The sequence below is a fragment of the Pongo pygmaeus genome, chromosome 8, assembly GCF_028885625.2.
Source record: "Pongo pygmaeus isolate AG05252 chromosome 8, NHGRI_mPonPyg2-v2.0_pri, whole genome shotgun sequence".
Taxonomy (NCBI): Eukaryota; Metazoa; Chordata; class Mammalia; order Primates; family Hominidae; genus Pongo; species Pongo pygmaeus.
Genome location: NC_072381.2, coordinates 13,515,120 through 13,528,173, shown reverse-complemented (window position 1 = coordinate 13,528,173; position 13,054 = coordinate 13,515,120). Strand labels below are relative to the sequence as shown.

Here is a 13,054-nt window from a genome sequence, read left to right as displayed (position 1 = left end):
TTAAAACTGACCACAGATCCCAGTTCATGGATCAGGTCCAGGTGGCAGAATGGGACCTTCCAGCAGCAGTTGATTCTGCTGGCATCAACAGGGCCAGACGGCTATGAAAGCGCCAAAGTTTAACTACTGTTCAGATTGTACAAGGTACAAGTGTAACTTGTTGGCAAATGGCTCTCAGCTCCATTCAGGACTTAGATCCAGTCACCCACTCACAATCTATCTTGAAGGGTGACTCTTTCTGGGTTCACACATTTCTCCTCGATACTATACAAGAAGATCGGTCCAGATTTTCAATAATAGACTGGTCTGTCTTGGCAAAGGGTGTCCATTAGAATGTAAATGAGCAAAAAGGAGAAATCTGTGCCTGATTTTAAAGTTATAGAAGTCTGACCTACAGTCATCATTGACAGAAATGTATCTGGGGATTGCAAGTTTTAACTTTAACCCCCTCTTAATCACTTTGAACTTATGAACAAATGGACTTAGAAACAGTCTGTTTGTAAGTAAAAGCAGATCGATTTGGTTAAGTGAATTAATATCTGGTTGAACAATTTTACCAAGACATACAGGTTCAGAGTCTCATAACTAATCTAAAATGAGGTCTCTATGGCTTGATCAGTCTTCATTTCTGCCCTGTTCAGAACTCTCCAATGTGTCATGCAATAGGAAAATCAGAAAGCAATATGCTGTATCTGCACTGTTATAAATGTGTAGAAGCAAAAAATCATGGTTCTCATACAAATATAAAATAAGCCAGGTGTGGTGGCTCGCTCCTGTAATCCCAGCACTTTGAGAGACTGAAGCAGATGGATCACTTGAGGCCAGGAGTTCAGGACCAGCTGGCCAACATGGTGAAACCCCATTTCTACTAAAAATACAAAAATTAGCAGGGCATGGTAGCATACGCCTGTAGTCCCAACTTCCATATACTCAGGAAGCTGCGACACGGGAATCGCTTGAGCCCAGGAGGTGGAGGTAGCAGTGAGCCAAGATTGCGCTACTGCACTCCAGCCTGGGCAACAGAGGGAGACTCTGTCTCAAAAAATATGTATGTACACACACACACATATGTATATACACATACACACATATATATGCATATATAATGAATATATGCGTGTATATATGTGCATATATATGCATATATAATATATAATGAATATATATGCATAAATATATGCATGTATATATATATAATGAACATGTGTCCAAGATTTTTAAATTAATTTAACTCATTAATTAATGATGCAGACAGCAAAATATTACAACTGGCTGAAAGAGAATCCAAAGAACAGACATATCTACAAGCAGTCAGGGGTGCTGAAATAAATTTACTAAGAGATGCAAGACTGACAGCCTCTTTATGGGGTAGAAATCAATTGCATTTCTACCAGACAAAACTCGTTTGTATCTCTATGGACAAGAATCATTTCCATAACCTTGTGTTTTCTATAATTTACAGTTACAAAATAGTTCAGTCAAAAACAATGAAAGACACAGATCCCTGTGAAATCAGACAACCCTGAAGCCTCTGCTAGATAATACCCAGCAATCCATTGAAAGGAAACTCAGTAATCTTTCTGCCCATTTCAAGGCCTTTTCCTTACAAAAAGAGGAGACTTAATCATCATAAAGCAATCTGAAGCTCTGAAGCGCAAGGAAGGAGAGAGTGGAAAGTTTGCAGCTTAGCAGTAGTGTATGTGGGAATGGCTTGGGAGTTTAAATCAGCATTATATTCCAAGATTCAATGTGATGAGGCTGCCAAAAACTTTTTGGTCTTTTTTTTTTCAATCCAGGCATCATCTCCAGAGTGAAAGAAAGGAAGAATCTGCTCTGGTCAGCTATGATCAGACAGACAACTGGATTCTGTGTACCACATTTTACAAGGGCTAGACGGAGTCGGGAAGGTAAGGGAATGTGACACCCATGCGTAGGGAGTGCTGGAAGAAACCAGGAATATTTAAAGAGGAAAAAGCTCACACAGAAATGGACAGTTGTCTTCAAATACTTATAGGACAACTGAGGAATAAGGCTTAAGGAACACCTTCCTAAATAATAATCAAGCTGATGGTGATGATGGTGATGATAATGGTGATGATGATGATAATGATGACAGTGTCAGTCAACATTAATTGAGCTTTACTGCATTATTTGAGCTTTATTAGGTGTCAAACCATGGGCTGAGTGCTTTACGAGTGCCCTCTCATTTAACCCTCATGACAGTGAGAAACTAGTTTCCCAGCCCACACTTGGTAGACAGAGATGTCAAACTTTTGGTGGAATTAAAGGCCTTTAAGTCCCCTTTGAGCTCCAAGATTACATGCTTCTGTGTCACTCTTCTGCTCAAAGACGTTTGATGAATCCCTATTGGCTACCATATTAAATACAAATCCCCCAGGCTGCCAACAGAAGCTCTTCACAGCATTGCTGAAATCAAGCTTTCCAGATTCCGCTACCATCATTTTAAACACCACTACCACCACTACCCTCATCAAACATACCAAATGCAGCCATGCAAGATACTCACTCAACCAGCTCTCAATCAACTCAATCAACCATCCAATCTCTATAGTCCTACTCATGCCCTTCCATCTCCAATGGTACCTCCTCCATAGTCATTCTGGTGCATTCTTTCCCTCTTCTTCCACCATCTCCCTTCCTGCAATAGCACTTTTGCCACATGCTGGTCACTATCATAGTCACTTACTAGTACTTGTTTTATCTCTTCTAGGTTGCAGGCTCCTTGAGGGGGCCGCTGCTGAATGAATTTGTTGAAGGGCCAGAGAGGGAAAGTGGGACATAGATGGAGCAAGGGAAGCTCGGGAAACAATTTAAGGCAACAGGAATAACGTCAGGTCCTTTACTGGGGAAGCAATTTCTGAAATGCCTTTATCCCAGGTGCATCCCTGAGAGTTATCTTTTCAGCTCTTAAGGGTATGAGCAAAGGTGTCAGGGAAAGAAACTTTGCTTTCTGAAGAGAGAATGTCTACCTGGAGTAGAGGGCATTCCCATTAGATAAAAAGAGCAGAGTTAAGGCTTCATTCTTTTAGTTCCTAGCCCAAGACAGGTGGTCAAGAAAGGTTTTTGTTTTATTTTGCTTTGTTTTTTAAAGGCAGGGTCTTGCTCTGCCCACGTTGGAGTGCAGTGGTATAATCATAACTCACTATAACCTAAACTCCTAGGCTCAAGCAGTCCTCCTGTCTCAGCCTCCTGAGTAGCTTGGACTACAGGTGTGCGCCACAGCACCCAGCTGATTTTTAACTTTGTTTTTTTTTTTTTTGTAGAGACAGGGTCTCACTATGACGCCCAGGCTGATCTCTAACTCCTGGCCTCCAACGATCCTCCTGCCTCAGCCTCCCAAAGTGCTGGGATTACAGGTGCAAGCCACCACGCCTGGCAAAGAAAGGTTTACTAAATGACTTTATTTATTGTAGTGAGGGCCGAGACTGGTTAGGTGCATTTGGGTCAAAATCATGGAGGGCCTTGAATACCAGGACAAAGGGAACACTTATGGATTCCTGACCAAGACAGTGTCTTGATTCTCCCTAAATGTCTTAAATGTATTTTTTTTGTATTTATATTATTGTATGCATTTTTTTAAATATGCTCATATGATTTTCTTTTCTTTCTTTTTTTTTTTTTTTGAGATGGAGTCCTGCTCTGTTGCCCAGGCTGGAGTGCAATGGCGTGATCTCGGCTCACGGCAACCTCCACCTCCCGGGTTCAAGCGATTCTGCCCTCTCAGCCTCCCAAGTAGCTGGGATTACAAGCACGCCACCACCATGACGGGCTAATTTTTGTATTTTTGGTGAAAATAGGGTTTTGCCATGTTGGCCAGGCTGGTCTCAAACTCCTGACCTCAAGTGATCCGCCCACCTCAGCCTCCCAAAGTGCTGGGATTACAGGCGTGAGTCACCACACCCGGCCCAATTTTCTCATTTCTGACCTCTCATTCACACAGATCTTGTTCTGATTGCTTCCAAACACTATCACAGGCATTTGATAGTTTTGTATCTCTTCTGCTTTTGTCATTCCCCACCTAGTCCTAGAATGTACTTTTCCTCTCTGTCTTGGACATATAAATTTCCTTTTCCTCTCCACTCCCTGAATCCGTAAGCGCCTCTATCATGCCGTTTAACTTGTCTGCTTTTCTCTTGAAGATCTTCCCTTTTTCCTCCCTTTGCTGTCCAACTGTCCTGATTCTACTGACCATCACTTACTTCGGTTTTAGGTTCCCCAATTCCCATTACTTAGGTCCTACTCATTTCCCACTGAAGGCTGCAGAGAACAATAACCTCAGCCAGAAAGCAGTCAGGAATTGCTCACTAATTGGTGGGTTGCCTGCGCTTTTCACATCTCTTTTCCAGAACCACTGGGAGTGCCAGCAGATCCTGCCCACCCGTGAGATGGGCAGAACCCTGGTCGTGCTGCCTGTGGAGACAGCCTTAGGATGATGCTGGAAGCTACTGCTTCACCCACTGCTGTCCAAGGAGCCTTGCCCACATGGTCTCAACCTTCAAACAGCCCTGTCATGGGGGTTCCTGCCCCTATTCCACTGATAAAGATGTTACAATTTAGAGAAATCTTTTTTTTTTCTTTTTTAGACGAAGTTTCACCCTTGTTGCCCAGGCTGGAGTGTGGAGTGCAATAGTGCGATCTCGGCTCACTGCAACCTCCACCTCCCAAGTTCAAGCGATTCTCCTGCCTCAGCCTCCAGAGTAGCTGGGATTACAGGCGCCTGCCATCACATCCAGCTAATTCTTTGTATTTTTAGTAAAGACAAGATTTCACCATGTTGTCCAGGCTGGTCTCAAACTCCTGACCCCAGGTGATCCACCCGTCTCAGCATCCCAAAGTGCTGGGATTACAGGCGTGAACCACCGCTCCTGTAATTTCTATTTATAAAGATTTTCTTTTAAAAATTGCCAAGATTAGGCCAAGCAAATCCCACCTCCCAAAGCGCTAGGATTACAGGCATGACTTGTCCAGCCAAGGTAGAAGGATCGCTTGAGTTCAGGAGTTTGAAACCAGCCTGGGCAACATGATGAGACCCCTGTGTCTACAAAAAAATTTAAAAATTAGCGGGGCACAGTGGCATGCGCCTGCAGTCCCAGCTACTTGGGAGACTGAGGTGGGGAGAATACTTGAGCCCGGGAGGTCAAGGTTGCAGTGAATCATGATGGTGCCACTGCACTCCAGCCTGGGTGACAGAGAGAGACCCTGTCTCAAGAAAAAAAAAGAAAAGAAAAAAAAAAACAGGATTGTAACAAATCCATTCACTTCCTCTCCCTTCTCTTTACAGCTTCAGCAGCACAGCCTCCATCTTTGGACCCAAGCTTGGAAAGCATAGCTCCCTCTTTTAGACGTTGTCCATTTCAAAGCATCTCCAGTCTGGATCAACAGAAGGATGATGTGTTTATGTCCTTCCCTGTCTCTGTTCCTTAAAGCAACCTTAAGTCTGGGACATAAATTCTCTTTTTTAAACAAATTTAAAAACTTAGTAGAGAATTCAAAATGTACAAAGGGTAGCCACACAGGCTACCATTGTCACCGCTTCCTTGTAGCTCCTGGACTCTTGATGGCATTTGCCAATTCAAACAAAGAAAAAGTCTATGTGAATAGTTTTGTTTTCCCCTGTGACTTTAAGCTACTTAAAAGAAAATTTGGCCAGACACCGTGGCTCACTCCTGTAATCCCAGCACTTTGGGAAGCCACGGCAGGCAGATCACGAGGTCAGGAGTTCCAGACCAGCCTGACTAACATGGAGAAACCTCGTCTCTACTGAAAATACAAAACAATTAGCCGGGTATGGTGGCACATGCCTGTGATCCCAGCTACTCAGGAGGCTGAGACAGGAGAACCGCTTGAACCTGGAAGGTGGAGGTTGCAGTGAGCTGAGATAGCGCCATTGCACTCCAGCCTTGGAACAAGAGTGAAACTCTGTCTCAAAAAAAAAAAAAAAAAAAAAAAAAAAGCATGGTCTTTATCCTAACCCTCCTGGCATCTTCATATAGTTCATCAAAAAAGAGACAGGAAGAGGAAGAATCGCTTCTATTAATTCTCTTCACCTAGGTTCACTTGACAACATCATCAGTTCTCCTCATTTGCATGATCTGTTCTTTCTCTCACTATTATTGAGTGTTCCAGTCTCTGCTTATTGGCAAAATAAGACCTAGGTTTCTCATTAGTTTGTGTTTGCTGAAGAGTCAAAGGCTAAAGATTTTACCTTGCCTGGCAATATTTTCTCTCTCCAAAGCAGTATCTGACTGACTCTCTGGTGCCAACAATTGAGAATACTGGCAAGAAATGAGCTGGTGAGGGTGTGCCATCTGCTTCTAAAACTTCATTCAGAAAGTTACATGCAGTTTACAAATATAATGTCTCAAAATACACTCAGAGGCAGCTGTGTTGGTGCTCTAGGGTGTCAGAGCCGTAAAGCGGTAAAACGCTCGGAAGTCAGCAGAATCCCAACTGGGTCTTCCCCCCCAGCCACCAGACTTGGAAAGGCTGAGAGCTGCTCTGAGCAGCTTCTGTGTTGAGCTCTACCTCTCAGGGTTTCTGAGGCTACTGAGCTAACAAACGCAAATGTCTATTATACTCCGCTGGGCACGGTGGCACACGCCTGTAATCCCAGCACTTTGGGAGGCCGAGGCGGGCGGATTGCCTGAGCTCAGGAGTTTGAGACCAGCCTGGCCAACGTGGTGAAACCCCGTCTCTACTAAAAATATGAAAGATTAGCTGGGCGTGGTGGCGGGAGCCTGTAATCCCAGCTACTCGGGAGGCTGAGGCAGGAGAATCGCTTGAACCGGGGAGGCGGAGGTTGCAGTGAGCCGAGATCGCGCCATTGCACTCCAGCCTGGGAGACAAGAGACCCTGCTCAAAAAAAAAAAAAAAAAGAGGAAGAAGAAGAAAAGAAAAATCAGCTGGACATTTTTTTCTCTATAGTATAAAAATGAAGGCCGCCCAGAGGCACAATCCTGCACTTTCCCCTCCAGCCTGACCTTGCTTAGAGCTGCTCTGCTCGACAGGGTGCTCCGAGTGACGAGGGCGCACCCCGCTACCTGCGCGCCTTGGCTCCCTGCCTCTCCAGCCGCACCTCCGGGTGGAATTTACCTGGAATGATCGCTTTCCTCCCCGCCCCCACCCCGGCCACTCTCAGGTCCTCCTGTCATTTCACTTTTTCTCTGCTTCACAGAACCCTTGAATGATAATCTGCTTTTATTTTCCTGAACTTCTGAACTCTTCCTCTGTCTTTAACCTCCGGTCGTTGGTTAAAAGGATCAGCCTCGGATTCCTTTTTCTGCCCTTGGCCTGGCTGAGGCTTCTGCCATGAGAGAATCGGAGAATTTTTCACAGTGGTTCTGTCTCACGCGTGATCACACTTACCTGCCACGGCGCCTGTGCTTTCTTCCTTTTCTCTCCCTCCTTTACAGCTGAGCAAACATTTCCTCTCCTATCGGTGCTTGCACGTCAGGGTTTTTTCCTTTGCCATCTGGTCTGCCCTGCCTGGCGCTCCCCACCCACTTCTTCCAGGCTATTCCCAGTCTTTAGTCCCACAGGTGCCAGATTCTAGGCTATTGCTGGGCAAAATGAAATGGTCTTTAGTCCCACAAGTGACAGACATGATACCATCTCCCCACCTCCTCCAAGGAATTCTGAACCACCTTGTCGGTTTCAGGAGTTTCAAGTTCAAGTGCTGGGAAACCTGTGTTTGTAGGCTGAGTAACCGCCCAGCTCAGCTCAGTAACCCCGGAACGTGGCTCTGCTCCCCAAGGTGGAAGGCTCACTTCACCACCTCCCGTGTGCAAGCCTACATTCTCCTGTCCACACCCCAGTTCCGCTAAGTATTTTACTTGGCTGGCATTGCCGTGTCTTTTGAGCCATACTAAAACGGCGTCTTTCATAACCTCTTCCTGTCTCACTGAAGATGGAGAAGTATTTGTTTCTTGTCCGGCTTGGTGTATGCAACCGCAAGACTAAATCAGAGGCTCCCATATATTTTTTAGGGTGTGTCATGAATTCTCGCCCTTAGTAACACACTTTTTCTAAATTTCAAAAATTGTGTCTTTGAGAATTACAGTGGAGAGATTTTTGTCATCTCAATTCTCCTCGTAAAATTTTTGCCTTGGAATATTTTACAGGTGATCAAATGTCTATTTATTTATTTATTTATTTATTTATTTATTTTTGAGGTGGGGTCTCACTCTGTCACCCAGGCTGGAGTGCAGTGGCACAACCTTGGCTCACTGCAGCCTCCTCCTCCCGGGTTCAAGCAATTCTCGTCCCTCAGCCTCCCGAGTAGCTAGGATTACAGGATCATGCCACCATGCCTGGCTAATTTTTCTACTTTTAGTAGAGACGGGGTTTCACCATATTGGCCAGGCTGGTTTCGAACTCCTGACTGCAGGTGATTCACCCACCTCAGCCTCCCAAAGCACTGAGATTACAAGCATGAGCCACTGCGCCCGGGCTTTTTTGAGACTGGGTCTTGCTCTGTCGCTCAGGCTGGAGTGCAGTGGCACCATCATAGCTTACTGCAGCCTCAAACTCCTGGGCTCGAGGGATCTTCTCACCTCCTGCCTCCCAAAGCACTGAGATTACAGGGTGAGCCACCACACCTGGTCCAAATGTCCTTTCTAAATGGTGGTGGTCCTTTCTAAACTGTGTAAGTCCCTTTTTGTTCGGGAGTTTCCTTTTTATCTTATGGAAAACAAGAGACATTGATATAGGAGTTAGGAAGAAATCACTTAGGCAGATAGTGAGGGTATGGAAGTCCTCGGTAAGGCTTTTTCTTTTTAATGAAAAGCAGTCCCAAATCATTTTCTAACAAAGAGCAGCCTGTAAAGTCTGCAGACATAGACAAGCAAGTTGGGAGCTTGCATAGGTGAATGTGAGCAAGAACTAGGAGCTAGACATGTTCAGCATGGTGGATCCATCTTCCCTTCTCTGCCAGCCACGTGTACACTAAGGAGCAGACAAGATGGCACCAGACAAAGGGAGAATTCACTTGCATAATAAGATTAGGGTAGGCACCCGCCACCATGCCTGGCTAACTTTTGTATTTTTTAATAGGGACGAGGTTTCGCCATGTTGGTCAGGCTGGTCTCGAACTCCTGACCTCAGGTGATCCACCTGCCTCAGCCTCCCAAAGTGCTGGGATTACAGGCATGACCCACCACACCCAGCCTCCTTTTCCTTCTTGAATCTGATCTCCAGATGACTCAATTACTTTGCAGTTCTATAATCTCACCCTCCTTCCCTCCTCAGTTCGTTCTCGCATTTGCCACTGTGCATTCTGGTTTAAAATTTATTCTGGGGCCAGGCACGGTGGCTCACACCTATAATCCCAGCACCTTGGGTGGCTGAGGTGGGAGGATTGCTTGGAGCCAGGGCTTCCAGGCTACACTGAGCTATGATCATGCCACTGCCCACACCCATGACAGGCCCCAGTGTGTGACGTTCCCCTTCCTGTGTCCAAGTGTTCTCATTGTTCAATTCCCACCTATGAGTGAGAACATGCGGCATTTGGTTTTTTGTCCTTGCGATAGTTTGCTGAGAATGATGGTTTCCAGCTTTATCCATGTCCCTACAAAGGACATGAACTCATCCTTTTTTATGGCTGCATAGTATTCCATGGTGTACATGTGCCACATTTTCTTAATGTAGTCTATCATTGATGGACATTTGGGTTTGTTCCAAGTCTTTGGTATTGTGAATAGTGCCGCAATAAACATACGTGTGCATGTGTCTTTATAGCAGCTTTATTTATAATTGTCTGGGTATATACCCAGTAATGGGATGGCTGGGTCAAATGGTATTTCTAACAACTCATTTGTTTATCCATTTGTCACCTGATGGATATTTGTGTCGTTTCCATCTTTTAGCTGTTGTGAATAATGCTGCTGGGAACATTCGTGTACAGATTTCTGTGTGGACATATATTTCATTTCTCCTGGTTGTATCCTTAGGAGTGGAATTTCTGGTTCACATGGTAATGCTATTTTTAATCTTTTGAGGAACTGCCAAACTATTTTCCAAACTGGTTACATCATTTACATCCCCAACAATAACATATGAGGATTCTAATTTCTTTGTGTCTTCACCAGCACTTGCTTTTGTCTGTCTTTCTGATTCTAGTCATCCTAGTGGGTATGAAGTGGTATCTCAGTGGGGCTTTGATTGTCATTTCTCTAATGACTAATGATGTTGAACATCTTTTCATGCATTTATTGACCATTATATCTTTTTTTTTGAGGCGGAGTCTTGCTCTGTCCCCAAGGCTGGAGTGCAGTGGCACAATCTCTACTCGCTGCAAGCTCTGCCTCCCAAGTTCAAGCAATTTTCCCAGCTCAGCCTCCTGAGTAGCTGGGATTACAGGTGCATGCCACTACACCCAGCTAATTTTTGTATTTTTTAGTAGAGACAGGGTTTCGTCATGTTGACCAAGCTGGTCTCGAACTCCTGACCTCAGGTGATCCACCTGCCTTGGCCTCCCAAAGTGCTGGGATTACAGGCATGAGCCACTGCTCCTGGCCACCTCCTAATACTTTTAAAGTCAAATTAAAGCTAATTACTTACTATCCAGAAACGAACAAACCCACCATTTCTACCAGTCCCGCCATGCATTATATAACCACTCCCTGACAGGAACAGAATGTTACACTAACAGGATTGACCTATTAGTCATTGTAGTTAAAGCAGACTTTAATTAGTCATATAATGTAAGTGGTTCCAATTTAACCCCACTCCCATGACATCATGAAATTTGGGTACTACAAAGGATTCTTGGCAAAAGAAAACAGAGATGAGGCAGGTGCGGTGGCTCACGCATATAATCCCAGCACTTTGGGAGGCAGAGGCTGTTGGATCACTTGAGGCCAGGAGCCAACCTGGCCAACATGGTGAAACCCTGTCTCTACTAAAAATACTAAAAAATTAGCCAGGTGGTGGCATGTGCATCTGTAGCCCCAGCTACTTGGAAGGCTGAAGAACGAGAATCACTTGAACCCGAGAGGCAGTGGTTGCAGTGAGCCAAGATCGTGCCAGTGCACTCCAGCCTTGGTGACAGAGCAAGTATCTGTCTTAAAAAAAAAGAAAAGAAAAGAAAGGGCCAGGCATGGTGGCTCATGCCTGTAATCCCAGCACTCTGGGAGCCCAAGGTGGGCAGATCACTTGAGGCCATGAGTTCAAGACCAGCCTGGGCAACATGATGAAACCCCGCATCTACTAAAAAATATAAAAATTAGCTAGGCATGGTGGTGGGCACCTGTAATCCTAGCTACTCAGTGGAGGCTGAGGCACAAGAATCACTTGAACCAGGGAGGCAGAGGTTGCAGTGAGCCAAGATTGTGCCACTTCACTATAGCCTGGGCAACAGAGCGAGACTCTGTCTCAAAAAAAAAAAAAAGAAAAAAAAAAGTCAAGCCGGGCACGGTGGCTCATGCCTGTAATCCCAGAACTTTGGGAGGCTGAAGTGGGTGGATCATTTGAGGTCAGGAGTTCAAGACTAGCCTGGCCAACATGATGAAACCCCATCCCTACTAGAAATACAAAAATTACCCGGGCTTGGTGGCACGTGCCTGTAGTCCCAGCTACCAGGGAGGCTGAGGCAGGAGAATTGCTTGAACCCAGGAGGTGGAGGTTGCAGTGAGCCAAAATCGTGCCACTGTATTCCAGCCTGGGCAACAGAGCAAGACTCCATCCCCCCCAAAAAAAAGAAAAGAAAAAAAAAGTTGTTTCAGGCACCAAAAACCAGAAAGTGGACTTTTGAAAAGTTGCAAACAACAAAATATATACATGCTTTTCTTGCAGCTAAGAAAGGGAAAAGATAAGAGAAATCCTGGCTTCAAGAAGAAATGCTTAGTTGTCAAAAAGTTATTGAAAGTACGTGGTTCTTACTTAATTGCCTGGGCCTGCACGCTAGTCCCAAGATGATCCCCCATAAGCTGCGCATGTTTGCGTGAAACAGGTTCCTCTAAGCCTGGCAGATGTTTGCTGCCTTCCAAAAGCAGCTATCGGATAGCTGTTTGCTTATGTTGCACTGCCAGCTTGGGAAGGGAACTTGGGAATTTAATACTCACAGAGCATCCCCGGGAGAAAGACCAGCTCAGATTAGGTGACTTCGAACCTGGCTGGAATAATTACACACCTTCATTTCATAACAAAAAGAGATACCCATTCAGTAACCTTAGAGGGGGATTTGACGTTTAAATTGTTAACAGACTTTGGATCAGAGAAATATTTGACAGGGAAAAGCAAACATTCTTCAGATGAGCTTTATGGTGGGTTGGAAGTTCTGAAAAAGCTCACGGTTTGATGAAAGGCATGCCATCCTCCCGCCTACACACCTGGAGGGAGCAATCATCTGCACTGGTGAGAGAAAGGTCTCTTGACTTATGATCGTGGCTCATGGTACAATTATGCAGCACTGATTAAAAAAAAAAAGAAAAAACAGGGATTAATATGGGAGATCGTAAAATGCTTTTACAGAGGCGTGTAAGAAGAAATATTTCAGAGCAGGTTAAGAGGGGACCAGGTATTTCAAGCCTGTTTAATAAGAGTTACAAGCAGAGCATCTAGGCTGCTTCTGTCTGGGGGAGGAAAGCTAGCCCAAAGATGAAATAAAGATAGGGGAGCCGAGACAAGGAGTGCCTAGAATGTCAGCGTGAAGACACAGTGAAAAGTTTGGAAACCAGTGTATTAGAATGGGACAGGGAGCTAAAATTATCTCTCGCTAAAGAGTCTGAGAAGTAGTTACTGTTAACTTACATCATTTGCAAGCTTGGCACAGTAGCTCATGCCTGGAATGCCAGCACTTTGGGAGGCCAAGGTGGGAGGACTGCTTGAGCCCAGGAGTTTGAGATCAGCCTGGACAACATAGCAAGACCCTATCTCTACAAAAAATGTTAAAAATTAGCCAGGCATGGTGGCTCGCACCTATAGTCCCAGCTACTCAGAAGGCTGACGTGGGAAGGTCACTTGAGCCCAGGAGGTCAAGGTTGCAGTGAGCTATGTTCATACCACTGCACTCCAGCCTGGGAAACAGAGCAAGACC

At 45.1% G+C, this 13,054-nt stretch overlaps 1 protein-coding gene across 2 annotated transcripts in view; it reads left to right on the top strand.

Annotated features, from left to right (window-relative positions):
* Positions 1–5,612, top strand: part of BEND7 (BEN domain containing 7) — a 146,732-nt gene extending 141,120 nt beyond the window's left edge. For both annotated transcript variants that reach the window (XR_008491912.2, XR_008491911.2), the window contains exons 10-11: positions 1,797–1,907; positions 5,303–5,612. The gene's annotated coding sequence lies outside the window, so the exon portion shown is untranslated. The remainder of the gene's footprint in view (positions 1–1,796; positions 1,908–5,302) is intronic.
* Positions 5,613–13,054: the final 7,442 nt, after the last annotated feature.